At 39.8% G+C, this 21066-nt stretch overlaps 1 protein-coding gene across 2 annotated transcripts in view; it reads right to left on the bottom strand.

The window, feature by feature from the left end:
* Positions 1-21066, bottom strand: part of LOC127786617 (tRNA nucleotidyltransferase cca2) — a 122253-nt gene that overhangs the window by 24823 nt on the left and 76364 nt on the right. The window lies entirely within an intron of this gene.

Genomic DNA, 21066 nt, shown 5'->3' with positions numbered 1-21066 from the left:
GCTCTTATGATTTCACTAAAACCTCTTTTCTCCGTTCTTGCAAAGGTTACAATCAGATTAAGCCATCAGAATTTGTAAAGATGGAGCACATGACCATGGAGAACAAATGGTGACAACATGGTGAATGAGTTTTGAACCATAGCAGCATGTGCATTTTTACACTCAAAGATGGAAGGACTGCAAGAACAAAGGTTACTAAACAACCAAGATGGTCTGCGGTTATCCTAGCTTGTATGCTTTCAGAAGAGACTTAGAAATCCAACCATCCAAGTCGTATTAGTTTAGGGGCATACTTACCAATCAGTAGATGTTACGAGTTTATTTTTCTTTTTTGCAACACACTAAACATTCCCAGTGTGAGGAAGAGAGAGAGAGAGAGAGAGAGAGATATGGAAGGAAAAAGAACAACTGAATTCTCTATTCACTGTTAAGTATACATACAACTCAACAGAACAAATTAACTCACTTGTACAACTAACAAAAAGAGCTCCATGTACAACACTACTAAGCTGTATCCTTCTAACACTCCACCTTAAGCAGGCACATATATATCATATGTGCCTAGCTGGTACAAATGTAGTCAACTGTGGAATCATAATGCCTTTGTAAGAAGATCAGTTAGCTGGTCTTAGAGCCAACAAATGAGGTACTAATCTCTCCAAAAACCAACTTCTGTTTCACAAAATAACAGTTGATCTCTATGTGTTTAGTTCGTTAACGAGAAATATGATTACAAGCAATATGTATGGTTGCCGGATTATCACAAATAAGTTGCATACGCCATGAATCTCCAAATCTCAACTCCTTAAGGAGTTGGTTTAAGCCAAATCAGCTCACATTTGATTACATCATGGCTCAAAACTCTGCTTCTACACTAGATCTAGCCATAACATTCTGCTTCTTACTCTTCTAGGACATCAAATTACCTTCAACCAAGATGCAATATCCTAAGGCAGGGCATCTATTTGTGGGACAACCACCCCAATCATCATTGGTATGTCCAACAATCTGCTTATGTCCCTTGTTCTCGAACAACAAAACTTACCAAGAGCATTTTTAATGTACCTCGAGATACACACTAAGGCATGTCAGTGGCTGTCACAAGGACTGTCCAAAAACTGATTGGGAAAATCACTCTTCCCTTGGAAGACATACAACCCATGTTGTTCCTCAGCCACACCAATCATCCTCCCTGTGTCTTTGGCCTGAAATTTACACATATGTGGAGAAAATATAGCATGGCAATTTAGGTCTTTAGTAAGCTGATTAATGGAAATAAGATTGGTAGCCATATTAGGTACATGAAGTACCTGGCTAATAGACAATTGAGAGCTAAGGATGACTTTGTTGTTAAGTTTAGGAGCTCTTAGATAACTCAATCAATGATTCTTGTTGCCAATTCACTCACAGTCTTCACCCGAAATCAATCTCAAACAACAAAAAATATGCAATTGTAATGAAAGACATAATTAAAGGAATGAAAACAGAAATAAAACAATCAAACCACAATCACAAGAGGCGTAAGAATTATCCTAGTTCAGGCCACAGAAATGGCACCACATCCAGCCACCAAGAACGAGAGCAATTCCACTAGAAACCGAGTGTAGAAAAGTTACAAGAAGTCCCTCTCTTCTTCCTCTTTGATTCACGAATTCACTACACTCAAGAGATTACAAACACTCTTCTTTACACAAAGTATTTCCTCTCTTCTTTTCAACAGTCTCACTCGTATTCAGAGACTTTTGGAATGATTAGTATCTCACTCTTCCATCTCTATTCCACCCGAGTACAATCTTCTTGGAGATTGCAAAGACTTTCTTGGACACAAGCCTTTCCTCTTACATACACTGCACTCGATCATAGAGAATGAATGATCATCTATGATTTCCCTGCCCTATGTCTCCTATTTATAGACATTATGGGCAGTAATTATAAGGTTTTTATTTAGCCTACACAAAGACCGAAATACCCCTTATAATAAAACACCTAAGTCAGACTCTTCTAACTTAGAATAAAACTAGCTGCTTCAAACACTTGAGACATCTCCTGTTCTTCTTAACCTTCTAGACTGTTTTCTCAATGCAAAACATCAACATTTGCCTTTTCCTTTGATGGGAACAGAGGTCCCATTGACAATAATAATCTGTTTGGTGGTTTCAAGAGACTCATAGGTCTCAAAAACATGAAGGTTGAGGGTCATGTGATTAGTGGCTTCTGAATCAAGGATCCACATGTTATTCCTATCAGTTTTGGAGGCTAAAAAAGAATGATAGTTTAGGTGTTTACCTTGTTGAGCAAGAGAGCAAGATGCTCCATCCTAGATTGTCCTTAGGAATGATTTCAGCTTGTTAATCTCCTCTGCATTCAACTGATTGAGATCAATTTCAGTTGTTGCTCCCTTATCAGTCCCTTCCTTTTGCTTGAGAGTTTCAATTGTCCTTAGGAATGAATCCTCCAATTTTATTCAAGACAACCTCCTTCCCATGCAGTTTAAAACACATCTCCCTAGTGTGTCAAGGCTTCTTGCAGTAGGTACACCATTGCCCTCATGGCTTGAACTCTTGATTTGGGCTGCTGACTTCCGAACTTTAACTCCTACTCCCTTTTTGATGCTAGATATCAAGGTTGAACTTTCAGTACTATGCTCATTGAGCATGGCACCTCTTCGATTTTCCTCACTCCTCACAATGGCAAACACTTTATTTAGAGTGGGAAGTTTATCTCTACCAAGAACCTGAACTCGGACTTGATCAAATTCAGGATTTAGGCCTGCCAGAAACTCAACAATTCGATCTCTTTAAAAAATTTGATTTAGGGTCGCAACATCCTCACTACACACCATTTTTATGGCTTGATAATGATCAAGCTCCAACCACAATCCCTTCATCGTATTATGATACTCGATGACTGTTAACAGACCTTGCCTAGTAGAGCTAATCTTGGTCTTGACCTCAAAGATCACCTAGGCATCCTGAACCTTGGAGTAGGTTTGCCTCACCGTCTTCCATATCTCCTTTGCTGTGCTTAAAAACATGAAGTTCTTGCTAACTTCAGGCTGCATTGCACTCCATAGCCAAGACATGATGAGGGAATCCTCAACATCCCAGGTTGTGAAGGAGGGATCCGAGTTCTTTGGTGGAGGTCAAGTTAAATGGCTGATTTTCCCCTTACTTTTAAGGAAGGTCTTGATGAGTTGAGCCCACTGAAGGTAGTTCCTACCATCTAGGCAGTAGGATTGATGCACACTAGGAAGATCTCTTGTTACAGTAGGTTGTTCAACTGCGGTCGATTCCTTAGTTGTTACAATGGGAGCAAGCTCTGAGGATTTTGACATATTCACTGGTCAGATCGTTTGAATAAGGAGGGATCAATGAAAGCTTTTCGAGAAATCAAAGGAAAAACAATGCAATGAAGGCACTCTTAGGGCTTGAGGTGGATCAGGCTGGAATCGTATGGCTCTGATACCATATAGAAGAAGGGAATAATAATCGTTTTCTCTTGCTTAGTTATAATGTACACAGTTTGTGATCCTCTTATAGAGGAAAAGATAAATACATTTGGAAACTAAATACATCTACCTTCTACAGGAAATACCATAAAAGAAAGAGATACATATTTACACTATTAGGAAAATTTCCTAAGTTAGTCTTAGGAAACTTCTTATTCTAGAATAAGAAACTTCTCATTCAAGATTAGAAAGGAATCACATGATATCCATATCTGCTGCATTCTTAACCTTCACATGAGCACATATTCTTCACATATATACAAATCTTACCGTGCTTCAACACCCTCTAGCGATAAGGTGCAGGAAAAAGGATGTGGACTCATCAAATGTAACATCAGCTAAAATGTAAAATTTTCTAGTAGATGGATGGTAACATTTGTAACCCTTTTGGGTGGAAGAATAGCCCACAAAGATAGTTTTGAGCGCTCTAGGATCCAATTTCCCCTGGGTTTTACCATGTGTGAGAAAATAATTAGGAGAGAAAACCTAAGAGACTAGCCTCTCTTAGCTTGTTATTTATAATTCGCATAATGGGCCTTAAACCTATGGGCTTAATCTAATTACAAAATAAAACACACATAATAATTATAATATATACTAATAATTCTAACATTTCCCCTCAAGCTGGAGTATAGATATCATATACACCAAACTTGTTACAAATATATTCCACTCGAGCACTCTTTAGAGACTTGGTGAAGACATCTACAAGTTGATCGTTGGAGTTAACAAACTCTGTAACAATAACACCTTCAACCAGCTTTTCTCTAACAAAGTGACACTCGATTTCAATATGCTTAGTCCACTCATGGAACATTGGATTGGAAGCAATGTGTAAGGCAGCCTGATTATCACAAATAAGCTTCATAGGAGACACTTCACAAAACTTGAGTTGCTGCCGGAGTTGTTTAAGCCATATGTGCTCACAAGTTGCATTAACCATAACTCGATACTCTACCTCTGCACTAGATCTATCTACTACATTTTGTCTCTTACTTTTTCAAGAAACCAGATTTCCTCCCACAAGAATACAATACCCAAAAATTGACCGACGATCAGAAAGAGATCATGCCCAATCTGCATCTGCATAACAACAAATATCTGTGTGACCCTTATCCTCATAAAGTAACCCTTTACCTGGTGCTCTTTTGATATATCTCAGAATCCGGATAACAGCATCCCAGTGAGAATCACATGGTGAACTAAGGAACTGGCTAACTACACTCACAGCAAAAGCAATGTCAGGACAAGTGATTGTGAGATAGTTCCACTTGCCTACCAGTCTCCTATACCTTCCAGGATCTGAATAAAGCTCCCCCTGTCCCGGCAAGAGTCAGACATTTGGATTCATTGGGGTGTCAACTGGTTTACAATTCACCATACTAGTTTCTTCTAAGATGTCCAGTGTATACTTCCTCTGAGAAATTGAGATATCATCTCCTGATTGAGCAACTTCAATACCCAAGAAATACCGAAGTCGACCTCAGTCTTTGGTTTGAAAGTGTTGATGTAGATATTCCTTTAGCTTCTGTATTCCAACCTAATCACTCCCTGTGATAACAATGTTATCTACATAAACCACAAGGTAGATACATAAGGAAGAAGAATGGCGATAGAAAATCAAATGATCACCCTCACTTCGAGTGAGACCAAAGGCTTGAACCACAGTGCTGAACATGCCAAACCACGCCCGTGGAGATTGTTTCAGACTATAGAGAGACTTCCTGAATTTGCAAACTACATTGGACTCCCCTTGAGCAACAAAATCAGGTAGCTGCTCTATATATACCTCTTCTAGCAAATCACCATGAAGAAAGACATTTTTAATATCAAGCTAATAGAGTGGCCAATGACGCATAGTAGCTAGAGAGAGAAAGAGGCGAACATAGGCCATTTTCGCAATAGGAGAGAGTATCGCTGTAATCCAGTCCATAGATCTGTGTAAAACCTTTGGCAACCAAGCGGGCCTTAAGACGTTCCACTTGGCCATCAGGACCCACTTTGGGTGTGAATACCCAATGACAACCAACGGGAGTCTTTCCTAGTGGTAAAAACACCAAATCCCGAGTACCATTTGAATGTAAGGCATCAATCTCATCTAACATAGCCTGGCGCCAACCAGGATGGGACAGAGCTTCACCTATGGTTTTAGGAATAGAAATAGAGGAAATACTTGAAACAAAGGTACATATAGAAACTCCAAACTATGTTTTTATTTCAAAGGCATTATCACTATGTAAGGCACGTATAGAAACTCCAAACTATGTTTTTATTTCAGCAGTAAATGTCTGAAAAATAGAAAACAAATCAGACCGACTCTTCATAAGAAACAACAAAGTGCAACGAGAAAAGTCATCAATGAAAGTAATGAAATATGAAAAACCAAGAGTAGAATGGACGCGGCTCAGCCCCCATACATCAGAGTGCACAAGGGAAAAGGGAGTCTCAATCTTATTATTGAGCCGACGAGAAAAAGAATGATGGGCATGTTTACCACGCTGACACGACTCACAATTAAATATGGACAATGACGACAAACTAGGAACTAATTTCTTCAATTTTGAGAGATTGGGATGACCGAGATGATAATGGAGAAGATTTGGGGAAGCGGCACTAGTGCAAGCTACTGGTGAACTAGGCACAACAAGATGATAGTGACCCTGTGACTCACGCCCGACGCCAATCGTCCGCCCTGTACCTTGGTCCTGAACACAAACAGAAGTAGGAGTAAAGAGAACAGAACAGTTAAGGGTTTTGGTGAGTTGGTTAACTGAAATCAAATTAAAAGGACTATCAGGAACATATAAAATAGAATTTAATGAGAAAGAAGAGGTGGGTGTGATTTGGCCGATCCCTTTAACTGCAATTTTGGTACCATCAACCAGGGTAACAGTAGGTAAAATATCAGAATAGGTAAGTGAGGAGAAAAGAAGTTCATTACCACACATATGGTCAGTGGCGCCAGAATCTATAATCCAAGGACTAACAGATGAGCCTTGAGCAACACAAGCAACGGGATTACCAGGATGAGACGGCTGGGTGGCCTGGAACTTCAAGAAGGCATCATACTCAGTTGGAGACATATGTACTAATTGTGAACTTGGTGGAGATCGAGTAAGGCTAGGATCACTCTGAAATACATGAGCTGCACTGGTAGATGATGCAGGTGGAGCAGCTGGCCGACTATGTTTTTTCTAGCATTTGTCTTCAAGATAACCCAGTTTCTTACAAAAGGTACACTGTGGACGTGAGCAATTATTATTGCGTCCTCTATTTCCTCCAACGGTTGAAGCCAGAGATACTAGAGTAGAAGATTAGGCTGGAGGAACAACATGAGAAGAAGAAAACATACCATATGCACCTGTCATATTCAGCAACCTTTTGAAAGAGTCCTTCATGGTAGGGTTAGCAGAGCTGGTCAAGATTTGATGTCTGATAGCGTCAAACTCTAGTTTCAGACCGGAAAGAGCAATAACCATAAAAAACTTCTCTCGTTGAGCAATCTGTTCAGTGTGGGTCGTAGTAAGAGAAAGAAGAGCATCAAATTCTTGATAAGATTCTTGATGACTCCTACTTGAGATTCTTGATATTAGAGACCACAGTGTACAAACATTGGATGTCGTTTGTATAACACTCTTCAGCTTCCTTCCACACATCAACACAAATTTCAAAGAGGCGAAAGAGCAGCATGATGGATAGATCAATAAACTGCCATAGAAGGCTACATAACTAGGCATCAACTTGTTCCCATCTCGCTCGATTAGCTTCTGGCACACTTTCAGCTTTCGTGGTAAGATGATCAGCTTGACCTTGCCCTTTGAACCACATTTTGACAGAGACTACCCATGAGAGATAATTTGCAGACCCAATCAACTTGATAGTGGTAATATTGGTTGTCCCAAGATTGGAGACAGCAAAGGATTGAGAGGCAGTAAGGGCAGCGGCAGAAATCGAAGCGGGAGTAGCACCGGCAGAAATCGCATCATTGAAGTCAGACATGTCGAGGACTTTGATACCAGAAATAGCTTTACGGATCGTCGGCGGTCAGATCTGGAGAATCCGGCGAAAGAATACCGTAGACGCGCTGTCACGCGCCGGCGCGTGGAGTTGGAAGCAGCGTGTGGCGGTGGCGCGTGGCTTGTTTGGCGGCTGCGATTCTTCGGCGGTCGGCTGATATGGAGGCGGTGAACTCGAGGGTGGTGGTGGTGTGGTGAGTTGGTGGCCGGACAGTGGTGACTTCGGTATAGGTAGTGACGGTTAGGGTTTAAAATATGCAGGAAAACGATGCACAGCTAGGGTTTCGACGGCTAGGTTTTTTTTTTGTCTCACCAGTGGCTCTGATACCATGTGAGAAAATAATTAGGAAAGAAAAGCCTAAGAGACTAGCCTCTTTTAGCTTGTTATTTATAATTAGCATAATGGGCCCTAAACCTATGGGCTTAATCTAATTACAAAATAAAACACACAATAATTATAATATATACTAATAATTCTAACACCATGTATATGAACATAGGAGACACACGCAAATATTCTAGGAGCAAGATGATGAGTAATGGTACAATGCGGGTAAAAGTGTGATAGGATACTTGTAGGGATTTGGTGCTTCAATACTCGAGCAAGAAGGCGATTAATAATGCGAGTGGTTGTGAGAACTACTTCCCCCCAATAATGTTTTGGCACACTTCGTTGGAATAGTAGTGCCCAGGTTGTGGAGAGAATGTGACCATTTTTCCTTTCAGCTACCTCATTTTGTTGAGAAGTATGGACATAAGAAGACTCATGAATGATCCATTTCCCTTGGAAATAGGTTGAAAGAGTGTGATTAAAGTAATCTCTGGCATTGTCTGAACGAAATTGTTTAATTTGGACACCAAATTGGGTTTTAATTATGGAAAGAAAGATAGGGAATACAATACTGACTTCACTTTTGAATTTGAGCAAAAACAACCAAGTCGCTCGAGTACAATCATCAATAAATGTCACAAACTAGCTAGCTCCAAAAAGACTAGGAAGTGGAGCAGGACCCCAGAGATCACTATGAATCAATTTAAAGGGAATTGAACTTCTTTTATTGATAAGGGGAAAGACTGAACGCTTATGTTTAGCTAACTCACATATCTCACACACAAAGTGTTTAGTTTCTAATCTTTTGAACAAGAAAGGAAAGATAACTACAAGAGTTGTAAAGGAGGGATGACCTAGCCTATAATGGTGGAGCCAGATTAGGTCTTTAGTAGCGGATTGATGGTGTTCAGAGAGGAGAGTGAGGGGATGTATCTACTTGCTGATGTCTGGTGTCTTAGGCACATCAAGATAGTATAATTTGTCCCTTTCCTCAGCACATCCAATCATCATTCCTGAGTCCTGATCTTGAAATAAACAATGTGTTGGAAAAAAAAAATGTAACTTTTCAATTTACGTCTCGAGAAGTCTTGGTGATAGATACCAAGTTTGTGGATAGTTTAGGAACATGAAGGACAATTTTAAGTGTGAGATTTGGACTGAGTCTTATATTTCCTATTCCAGCTACAGTGGTCAAAGAGCCCTATGTAATGGCTATTTTCCTATTACTAAGACAAGGAGTATAAGTGCTGAAATTATAATAGGCATGGGTTATATGATTTGTGGCTAGGGTCAATAATCCATGAATGTTTTAAACAATTTTTTTTCAGGCAGTTAAACAGTGAGAGGTGAGATATATACCTAAATGTACCAATGAACAAGTACCTCATGGTTTCTCAAGGGCTACCAAAAAATTCCTCAATGCCACAAGAATAAGGGATTAGCAAGGCTAGAATTGTAATTGTTCAAAGTATTAATAAGCAGGAAGGTTGGTTAGGCAGATAGACCTAATTTTCAAATTGTTTTAAATTCAAACTATATTATACTTGGGCATGTGGCCCTTGGAGCCTATTGGAGAGATGGATCAGTATAAAAGATAGATTGATACCGCCCATAGAGCATCTTTTAAAGAATTATCAATACAATTCTCTCTCCCCCACCAATTCTCTCTCTCTCTCCCTCTCCTTTCCCTTTCAATTTTCCTCTATTTCTCTTCCCCAATTCCCTTCAATTGTTCTCCATCCCAGAAGAATTGCCCATTATCAGAATTTGATTATGACATTTTAGTATTAGATCACGATTCGGGAGGCGATCAATTCCAAAATTCAACATGGCTAATGGTATGTGGATGAGGCAGATGGAGGCACAATTGCAACAGGCCACAACGGTCACTGATATGCAAATTAGGATCGGAGGTATAGAAACTTCCATGGAGGAAGTTGTGGAAAGGCGAATTGAAGGAGCCATGGATTGCTGGAGAGAAGAGAGCCGAGAGCAGCATAACCAACTAAAGGAGTAGATGCAGATGTTTGTAAGAATGTTCACGAGCCAACAAATGATGAGACTCACTCCAGATTGTCCTCCTAGAGAGAGATCTGACTCGATCTTACCAGGACATAAACCAACCTCTCGAGTAGAGGATGCCTTTGAATTCGAGGTAAATCCGATGGTAGTAAGGGAGAACAAGATGAAGTTGGAACTCACGTTGCTCCTCATCAACCTGGTTTTCCATTTCCAAAGTTGGAGATCCCCATGTTCGATGGAGTTAATCCTCGTTGGTGGGTGCGCAGATGTGAAAGGATGTTTAGTTTCTACTAGGTACCTGAACGACAAAGGGTAATTCTCGTTGCTACCTACCTGAATGATGCAGGAGACGCATGGTTCCAATGTTGGATTGGTGCTAAGGATGATTGCAAATGGATTGAGTTCGGGATGAATTTTGTGAACAGTTTGGGGATAAGAACATGATGGACGTAGTGGAAGAGTTCAATAAGCTTCGACGCAAAGGATCAATACATCCTACCAATTGAAATTTTAGGAGCTCAAATCATTTATGTTGATTTTGAATCTACATCTAATAGAGGGCCACTTTGTTTCAAGCTTCGTGAGTGGATAAAATGAAAAGTTGGGGCCTATTGTTAAGATGCAACATCAACTATCAAGCAGGCCGCGAAGTGTGCACGGCTATAAGAGTTGGTTGTGCAAGCATTGATGAAAAAACAGAGATGGCAGATAAGGAGCATGAATCCGGAGACTCTCCAGATAAGGGGAAGGAATAATCAGGGTGGCAGGGGAGTGCCTCCAACCACTACAATTGTTCCAATACCAATTAACAGTGGTGTTATGTGAATAAAATAATCTATGTATATCTCTAAATATACAATACAAGAGTATATACACATATATACATACAAATATTTAGAGTTAATTACACTAATACCCCTTACTTATCTTATTTAACACTCCCCCTCAAGTTAGAGCATATATATTGAGCATGCCTAGTTTGGTACAAATATTATTCACACGAGAACCTCTAAGCAACTTGATGAGTAAATCGGCCTAATTCCAAAATCTCCAGCTGGTCCTCTACCTACTCCTTATTCTGACACATCCTAACTTCCATGGTGTCCAATCTAGATTCCGTTTTGTTTGCTCGTGTTCCTTCAGCCCATATCTGCAGCTCCGACAGGTCGCCGACTCTGATACCAAATGTTAGATCGGGGATCCAACTGGGGTATTCTTATGTAATTGAGGAAGAAAAGTGAAGTGGCGAGAAGGAAGAGAACCGGAAATCAGAAGGGAGAGAGAGAGAGAGACAGAATTGGAGGGAAAGGATTTGTGGCATAATCCCCATCCACGCTAGAAGCTTCTTATTTATAGGAAATGGTTACAATCCAAAGAACCCTACTAACTCACTCTTTGTCGTGGGTTCCCAAGTGGCCATGTGCAGCTTGGGAACTAATTACAATTATACCAACTCACTAATTACATATTTGCCCTTGGGTTGTGACAACTCCCCTCCCATAGTGTCATCAAGATGACTCCTTTTAAGGCCTTGTAAAGTTATAAACCCCAAATATTACTGGCCTTAACAGGAGAGGTGACAGTGGATACGATGGATTCTTATAAGGCAACAAGTGCTTAAGGTGTTAAAGAAAGAATTGGGAAATGCTTAGAACTGAACTAAGCAGTTTGCTAATCGAAGGAGGAGTGACACAAACTTTGAGGTTGGGGTTGGGGATAGGGTTTATCTCAAGCTCAGACAAGGCCGTTTGAAGACTTTGGCTTTTGGCCAGCACTCCAAACTGAGCCCAAAGTATTTTAGGCCCTATCCTTTACTGGCAAGAATAAGGCAAAGCCTAAAAGCTCTAACTACCCCCTAATTCTCAAATACACCTTGTGTTTCATGTGTCGCTATTAAAAAAGTCAGCAGGAGCCAATGTGGTAAGCACAACTTTGCCAACCTTACTACCAAACCCTATAGAGGCTTTGGAACCTATGGCAATCCTAGACAGGAGGATCATATACCAACAGGGAGCCCCATTGGTGCAGGTCTTGGTCAAATGGTCTAATCTCCATCCGAAGAATAGCACGTGGGAGTACCTTTCTGACATACTCAAAACAATTCCCTAAGGTGACTAGTTTGCAACGAACTTCTGCTGAAAATGAGGGGAATTGTCACGGGAATAAGGAATTAGCAAGGGTAGAATTGTAATTGGTCAAAGTATTAATAAGCGAGAAGGTTGGTTAGGTAGTTATGCCTAATTTTCAAATTGTTTTAAATTCAAACTATATTGTAATTGGGCAAGTTTCCCTTGGCACCTATTAGAGAGACGGGTCAGTATAAGAGATAGACTAATACCGCCCCTAGAGCATCTTTTGAAGAATTATCAATACAATTCTCTCTCTCCCCTTTCCCTTTCAATTTTCCTATGTTTCTCTTCCCCTAATCCCATCAATTGTTCTCTGTCACAGGAGAATTGCCCATTATCATAATTTGATTATGACATTCAACTTCTCAACCTCTTCTTTATTGAGATCTGTTGATTCTAAGCCTTTCTTTGCTCCTTGTTGTGTAGTCGCCTGGTATGCTTACCCTTTGTGAGGCTTATTATGTCCTCCTTTGGTTCCCCACTCTTTGTTGGGTGATTTTCCATTTAGTTTCTAGCATTTCTCGTAGGTATGCCTTGATTTGTTACAATAGGTACACCATAGAGTGTCCTTATCTTCCCCACTTCTTGTTTTGGATTCAGCCTTCCAATTTTTGCTGGGTGATTTTCCATTTAGTTTCTAGCATTTCTCCTAGGTATGCCTCGATTTGTTACAATAGGTACACCATAGAGTGTCTTTATCTTCCCCACTTATTGTTTTGGATTCAGCCTTCCAATTTTCTCTCGGTCCTCGGGTTGTAGTTTTTGGCAACATGGCTGATGTCTCCAATGATTTCATCTTCAACATCACTCCTCTTCAACTTTCTTCTACCAAGATAATTGAAACTACTTCATTGAGATTGGGTGGATCATCTTTACCTCAGATCTGAATTCTTACATGATCAAAATCTGCATTTAGTGATGCCAAAAAATCATATGTGTGATCCTTTTCAATGAATGTCTTCATCAATTTAGCATCCTTACTGTCCTCCATCTTTATCACCCAATATTGTTCCATTTCATGCCATAGCCCCTTCAGCAAGTTTACATACTCAAGGACAGTCTTTTCTCCTTGCTTTGTTGACATAGTTTTGATCCGCAACTTAGATTTGGGTTGCATCCTTGACTTCGGAATAAGTTTGTCATATTAACTCCCAAACCTCCCTTGCAGTTGGTAGGAACATACATGTGTCACTTATTTCTAGAGACATAAAACTACAGAGCCAAGCCATAATCATTGAATCCTGCTCATCCCATGAGACAAAACTAGGATCTCCTTCTTCCTTAAGACCACTTTCGATGATATGGTTGAGTTTGCCTTTACCCTTTAAAATGGTTTTGATCAGTTGTGACCATTTTAGATAGTTCTTCCCAGTGAGCTAGTATGCAACACTAATTTGCTGCAGTTCATGAAAGACTAGGTTTGCCGATACTTCTGCAATGCTGTGAGAGACAACTTTGGTTGACATGGATGACCCTTTTGGGTTGCTAAAAAATTTTGGGCAACTAGTGATACGGCGATGAAGGCCGAAAAACTAAATAGCAATAAAGGTTAGAGGTAAGACCGGAAAACTGAACAACAATTAAGGCTGGAGGTTAGGGGGATAATCGACAATGAAGGCCGGAGAAGGGTTGTCCACAGAGAGTTCTCTAAAGCTCTGATACCATGTTAGGAATTAGGGAGAAGGCTTAATTGAAATGTTATTGAATCCAAGTAGGGGTATTTATACAAGTACAAAATATCTATACTATCTCCTAGAAAACATAAATAAATTCAAATTTTGATAACAGTAATTGATATTTGAAATGTTGAATTATCGTCCTCTTTCAAGCTATATTATTCCCTTGAATTTTGGAGCTTATCTTATCTTATCTACTAGGTTGCCTCATCTTTTAAATGTTGAATTCTTTCAACCACCCTATCTTCCCTTTTTAAACTTAAACATCCAATCTACCATCACTCTTTATGATCTCCAACATAAATACCAACCAACCAACAATCAACAAATTTCCCTGGAGGGATAGGTACAAGGTCACATGCGTCATCTCATTAGCCAGCAAGGCAAACATCTCCTCATCCATAGCTTGTTACCACCCAAGGTGAAAGGCTTGACATCTGTCTTAGGAATAGAAACAAAAGAGCAAACACAAAAATAGAACGGATAAGTGACAAACGTTGATGGCTCACAAAAGTTTACATGGGATGGGGATTCCAAGTGGAAGGTATACCACGACAAATAGGAGCATGGAAAGAACTGGAGGGAGACGGAACAATAGTACCATATGTAGGAACACATAAGTCTGAAGGAGCATCACCATCAATAATACGATGATAGTGGTCTAGAATGGCGATTGTAAGTTTGACAAGGAGTGAGAACAATAGGAGCTAGAACAAAGAGGATTGGAGGATGAAAAGATGGGACAAGAAAAACATCATCAAGATGGGAAGAAGAAGAACCAGATGGTGAAGAGAGAAATGGAGTAAACTCCAAGAAGGTGACATCAAACGAGAGAGCATTAACCAAGATCACGTGAGTAGTGTTGGAATTTGGAAATCAATCCTTGATTTGAAAGGAATGATTGAAAGGATTAAATTCTTGAATTGGAGGAATTATCTTAGGTCAACTTTCTATTTTTTAGTTTTTTGGTAGTTTTTTGTTCTGGTATAGAATAGAATAGAAAGATCTCTTGTATATATCTTATGTACAACCGATTGTTTGAAGGTGAAAAGTCAAGGAATTTCTTACAAGAATATTTGTTTAAGTAGCACTTGTATCCTTTCTGAAAATGAGAGTAACTTAGAAACACACATTTAACAAAGCAAGGAGTTAATTTACCACAACTAGGTGAGATAAGGTGCACAAAACAAGTATAACCAAGAACACGAGGGAGATTAAGATAGGATAACAAGGAAAAAGTAAAGTGTGTGGAATGGGCTCACTCAAAATAAAGGGTGGCACCAGGTTGATTAGATAATAAGAAGTGAGAATAGTAGCATACTAGAAAGAAATTGGAACATGCATATGAAGTAGAAGAGTCAGAGCAATCTCAATTAGATGATGGTTTTACATTCTGCTACCACATTTTAATTTGGAGTAAAAGCAGTGTTCTAAAAGGCGCTAGGCGCAAGTAGGGCGCCAAGCTGGGGCCTAGCGCCTAGGGCGCCTAGGCAGGGCCTAGGAAAACTACTATTTTTTTTTTTTTTTTAATTTTGTGATGTAATTTGATGTTATTTTCAATTAAATCAAAGTTGAAAAGCATCAATAATGCAACATAAACCAATAATATAACAATAATGGAATGACAAGTGAAATATAAAATTAAGCATGAAAAAACAATTGTTGTAGATTAGTTCTAGGTTCAAATTTCAATAAGACAAAAACAACAAATATTAAATTTTTTAAAACATTAATAATAATAATTAATAAATATTTGAATAACAAATAATCAAATATTAACATAAATACTAAATTAAATAACAAAAAAGCAAAAAGAAAACAAAAGAGGCAAATGAGGCGGAGGGTGAGTTGTTGCTGCTACTGCTTGCTTAATACTAAATTAATAAGCAAGCGTTGTTGTTGCTTGCTTACTGCTGACCGAATGAGGCGGAGGATGAGTGAGGAAGATGAAGCTGCAAGAGACAACCAAAGTGTGGCAGTGTGCGAGCATGAGACGGTGGTGGCGGCGACTCTACAACTGCAAGAGACCGAGATGGTGGCGGCATGCGAGCACGAGAAAGGCGACGACGTCTCTACAATAGACTGTCGGTGGCGGTGCGCGCGAGAGAGAAGGGGTAACGGGCAAGGGGAAACAAAACCCTAATAAATTTATACTAAATTGATTCGCGCGGCCCAGGCGGCCGATTAGGCAATAATCGGCCAGGCAGTTCACGCGGCTAGGTGTTTGCCTTGGCCGCCTAGGCACCGCCTGGTACCGATTAGCCGGGTCGGTGCCTAAGGTGTCCGATTTGGCTATAATCGCGACAGCCAGCGGCCGCGCGTTTTAGTTCACCGAGTAAAAGGACAAGAGGATTGATGACCAAAACCTCAAGATGAGATAAAAAGCTACAAAACAATACTCCTTATCATTATCACTTTGAAGAATACGAATAGAACAACCAAATTAAGTAATCTCATTTCAAATGTAGTGAACGGAGAAAGCAACTCAGTACGATATTTGAATAAGTAGAGCCAAGTACAACTGAGAATGATCATTAATGAATGGAACATAATAAGAAAAACCTTGTTTAGACTTGACTCTACTAGGACAATAAATATCGGATTGTACAAGATCAAAAAGAATATCAACTCACTTTTAAAGATGACTAGAATAAGAAGAACAATCATGCTTGCCTAATTGACAAGACTCACACTCTAGAACAATCAATCAAGACAAGGAACCATCTGCCAAAGAGTGGACAAGTGAGAATGACCAAGTTGGGAATGACTCTAAAAAATGAGGTGTTGTTGTAGTAGGATAAGTAGCTGGCATAGATAATGACAAGATCAAAAAGAGCATCCATTGAGCACCGATCTTGCACAAGAATATAATTAGAAAAAAAATAACATGACTGTTAAATAAGATAAGTAAGGGATATTAGTGCAATTAACTTAACATACTTGTATATATATTCTCTTGTATTATACATTTTTGGTATAATACACATTATTATTTTATTCACATGGTATTAGAGTCAAGGAAAAAAACCCTGACCCTAGATTCAGTCACTGCCATCGCTATCATTACCACCTCCGACTGACATCACGACCTCTGTTCAACGCGGCTGGTTGTCTTCTCCGACCGCCTGCAAAGGATGATGAAAAGGCTCTGCCAGATTTGAAATGCATCACGTGATTGCTGGCCTTCCTCCTCTGTTTTGGTGGTTACCCCCTCACAATCATCGTCGCTAGCCGCTAGCCACTATCGACCTCAGCTTCCACGATCGTTAGCCTTCGTTGTCGCCTACGTCTCAACCACTATTCGTCGCCGCTAGCTGTCGTCGACCTCGGCCTCCACAGTCATTTGCCTTGTCACGTTTCTGATCCTTATCGTTCGCATCATCCTTGTCAGTCTTCTGTCTCTTGTTGTCATCATCCTGCTCTTGGTCATCCATTAAAGCAGCAACCAAGCTTGCTGCCCAGATCTTGGCCTATCTTACCCAGATCTCAATCTGGATTTGGGGCGACCCAATTAACCCTCCAAATCAGATCAGCTAGAACAGTGGGTTGTTCTTTCCGTATCATGTCGTTGTTGCGGTGGGCATCCTCGGCCCCAATGCTCCTATTGTAATCCTCTTGGTCACACTCAGGAGACTTGTTGTTGCTTACATGGTCGCCCACCTCAAGCAGCTAGTACTGCTACCATTGTTGTTGGCAATTCTGCAGGTCAGGGGCCTATCACACCTAATGATTCCTCACCAATGACCATCTCCGAGGGGGAGTATACTCAGTTCCTTCAATTTCGGGCAACACAATAGGCCACTTCACTTGTCACATCCCTTGCTCACACCGATAACCCTACTACTTGTTTTACTCAGTTCTCATCTTTTCTTGGCCCAAGGATCTTCGACTTTGGCGCCACCAATCACATGTTTGGTAATCGTTCTCTTCTATCTCATATTCGAACTTTGAAGTCTCTACCTTCTGTTACACTAGTTGATGGCTCTCACACCTCAGTCGTGGGTATTAGCACAACATCACCCCATCCTACTTTACCATTGTCATCTGTTTTACATTTACCACAATGTCTTTTTAATTTACTTTATGTCAATTAACTCACTTGTAGTCTTAACTTTTTTGTTTGATTTTGTTCTTGTCCGGGATCAAAGGACTGGACAGACAATTAGCACGGGGCTTGAGTCTCACAAACTGCACTATCTGTCTCACCCTACTTCATTAGTGGTGTGCACAACGACTGCTTCCCCACTACAGATCCATTGTCGATTAGGGCACCCGTCTCTACCCAATCTCAAGAAAATAGTTCCTAGCCTCTCTAGTATTTCTTCCTTAGAGTGTGAGTCTTGTCAACTTAAGAAACATAGTCGTAGTTCTTTCCAGAGTAGAGTCAATAAACGTGTTAGTTCTCTTTTTTCAATGGTTCATTCGGATGTATGGGGTCCCAGTCATGTCAGTTCAAAAGACGGTTTTCGTTATTTTGTAACCTTTATTGATGATTTTTCTCAAATTACATGGCTATATTTAATGAAAACACATTCAGAATTGTTTTCTGTCTTCACTATATTTTGTGCTGAAATTCAAACTCAGTTTAATGTGCCTATTTGTGTGCTCCGTAGTGATGATGCTCTTGAATATTTGTCCTCACCATTTAAATCCTATATGGCAGCCAATGGGATTCTTCACCAAACTTAGTGTCCTGGAACCCCACAACAAAATGGTGTGGCTGAACAAAAAAATCATCATTTAATTGAGACTGCCCACATGCTTCTTCTTCATATGCATGTTCCGCTTCAATACTGGGATGATGTTGTCTTAGCTGCATGTTACTTAATTAACCGAATGCCATCTTCTATCCTTAATGACCACCAGATTCCTCATTTTGTTCTTTTTCCTCAGGTTGCCTTATATTCTCTTCATTTTCGTACCTTTGGGAATACTTGCTTTCTTCCCCATCTTACCCCAGGTTGCGATAAGCTATCCGTTTGTTCTGTCAAATGTGTTTTTTTTAGGTTATTCACGCCTTCAGAAAAGGCATCGTTGCCACTCTCCTCAATTAGCTCGCTATTTTGTTTCAACGGATGTTCCCTTATTTAAGTCATCTCCTTATTTTCTCTCCTCGTCTGAGGTTCCAAGTCTATGTCTACTAGCTCATCTTTGCCTGTTCCTTTTCTTGACCTTTCCTCTTCTCCTCCACCGTCCTCTGCCTCTCGCCTCGATCTTTGTGTCTATTAGTTCTTCCTCCTTTGGTGTGTCGCCTTTGATTTCTGATCTTGGCTTACTTATTGCACCTCATAAAGGTACTCATCATTGCACTACTCTCTATCCCATTTCACATTTTGTTAGTTATAAATCTTTGTCCCCTAGATATTCTATTTTTGTTTCTTCTTTATCTTTTGTTTCTCTTCCTATATTTGTTCCTGAAGCTCTTTCCCATCAGGGGTGGCAGGCTGTTATGGTTGAAGAAATATCTGCCTTACATTCCACTAGGACTTGGGACTTGGTACCTCTTTCCAAAGGTAAGTCTACTATTGGTTATCGCTGGATTTACACTATTAAAGTTGGTCCTAATGGCCAAATTGATCACCTTAAGGCTCACCTTGTTGCCAAAGGATACGCTCAGGTTTTTGGCCTTGATTATGGCAATACATTTTCTACTATTGCTAAGATATCCTCTATTCATCTTTTCTTGTCCCTTGCTACTATGTTTCACTAGCCTCTTCATCAACTAGACATAAAAAATGTCTTCCTTCATGGCGATTTACAAGAGGTGTATATGGAGCAACATCCTAGCTTTGTTGCTCAGGGGGAATCTGGGATGGTGTGTCGCCTTTGAAAATCCTTATATAGCTTAAAACAATCTTATCGCGCTTGGTTTGGTCGATTTAGTTCAATTCTTAAATTTGGGTTAGTTCGTAGTGAAGCTGACCATTCTGTTTTTTATCGCTCTTAGTCTGGCCGCCACATTCTTCTAGTGGTATATATTGATGATATAGTACTTACAGGGAGGATGATGTTGGTAGCACTAAATTGAAGGCACATCTTCACCAAAAGTTTCAAACTAAAAATCTAGGTTCCTTGAAATATTTTTTGGGTCTTGAGGTAGCTCGGTCAAAGTAAGGCATCTATATTTCTCAAAGAAAATATGCCTTGGATATGCTACAGGAGATAGGGTTGCTTCGATGTAAGCCAACAAATACACCTATGGATCCGAATATCAGAGTATTACCGGGACAAGGGGAGCGATAGCGCCTAGTTCGAAAACTTAATTACCTCACAATCACATATCCTGATATTTCATTTGCTATGAGTGTGGTAAGTCAGTTCTTGGATTCACCTTGTGACAGTCACAAGAATGCAGTGATTTGTATTCTTCGGTATATTAAGGCTGCTCTCGATCGGGGTGTATTGTATCAGAATCATGGACATAGCTAGATAGTGGGATACATGGATGCTGATTGGGCAAGATCACGTAGTGACAAGCAATCCACATCTAGATACTGTGTATTTGTGAGTGAAAACCTAGTCTATTGAAAAAGTAAGAAACAAACTGTTGTCACCAGATCTAGTGTAAAAGCTAAATATAGGGCAATAATTGTAACAATATGTGAAATAATGTGGCTAAAACAGTTAATTGAGGAGTTAGGAGTTACACAAGTCAAGTCTATGCAATTGATTTGTGACAATCAGGTTGCAATACATATTGCCTCTAATCTTATGTTTAATGAGAGAACCAAACACATTGAAGTTGATTGCCACTTTGTTGGAGAAAATGTGCTCTCTGAGGATGTAGTTACGATACATGTGGGTTCCAACGATCAATTGGTTGATTTACTCACCAAGTCACTTAGAGGTTCTCATGTGAATTACATTTATATCAAGCTGGGCATGCTCAATATATATGCTCTAACTTAAGGGGGGAGTGTTAAATAAAATAAGTATAAGTAGGGGGGTATTAGTGTAATTAACTTAAAATACTTGTGTACATATTTTCTTGTATTATACACTTTTGGTATAATACAGATTATTATTTTATTCACACTGACAATGAAGGGACCAAGTGAAACAACTAATAGAAATGTGGAGAATTGGGAATATGCAATACACAATTAAGAGAAATTGATGGAACTATATCAGCCTTACCACCTGTGTGAATGGCTTTAGAACCTTCAACTAGAGTCATAGGTGAGACAAACTAACTTGAGATAATATTGCCCAAATGTGAAAACTTGGATTGAAGAAATATTAGGAGAGACAATCAATTGCCTATCACTATATCTCAAATCAAAGCCCTAACAAATCAAAACCTTAATAAATCCCAACTTTAGAACTTAGATTGTGCAAACTTCAGAATGGAACAAATAGCACAATAGAAACCCTAGGATGCAAT

The sequence above is a fragment of the Diospyros lotus genome, chromosome 12 (genome assembly GCF_014633365.1).
Source record: "Diospyros lotus cultivar Yz01 chromosome 12, ASM1463336v1, whole genome shotgun sequence".
Classification (NCBI taxonomy): Eukaryota; Viridiplantae; Streptophyta; class Magnoliopsida; order Ericales; family Ebenaceae; genus Diospyros; species Diospyros lotus.
Note: the sequence above shows the minus strand (reverse complement) of the source record. Positions and strands in the feature narration are given on the sequence as shown.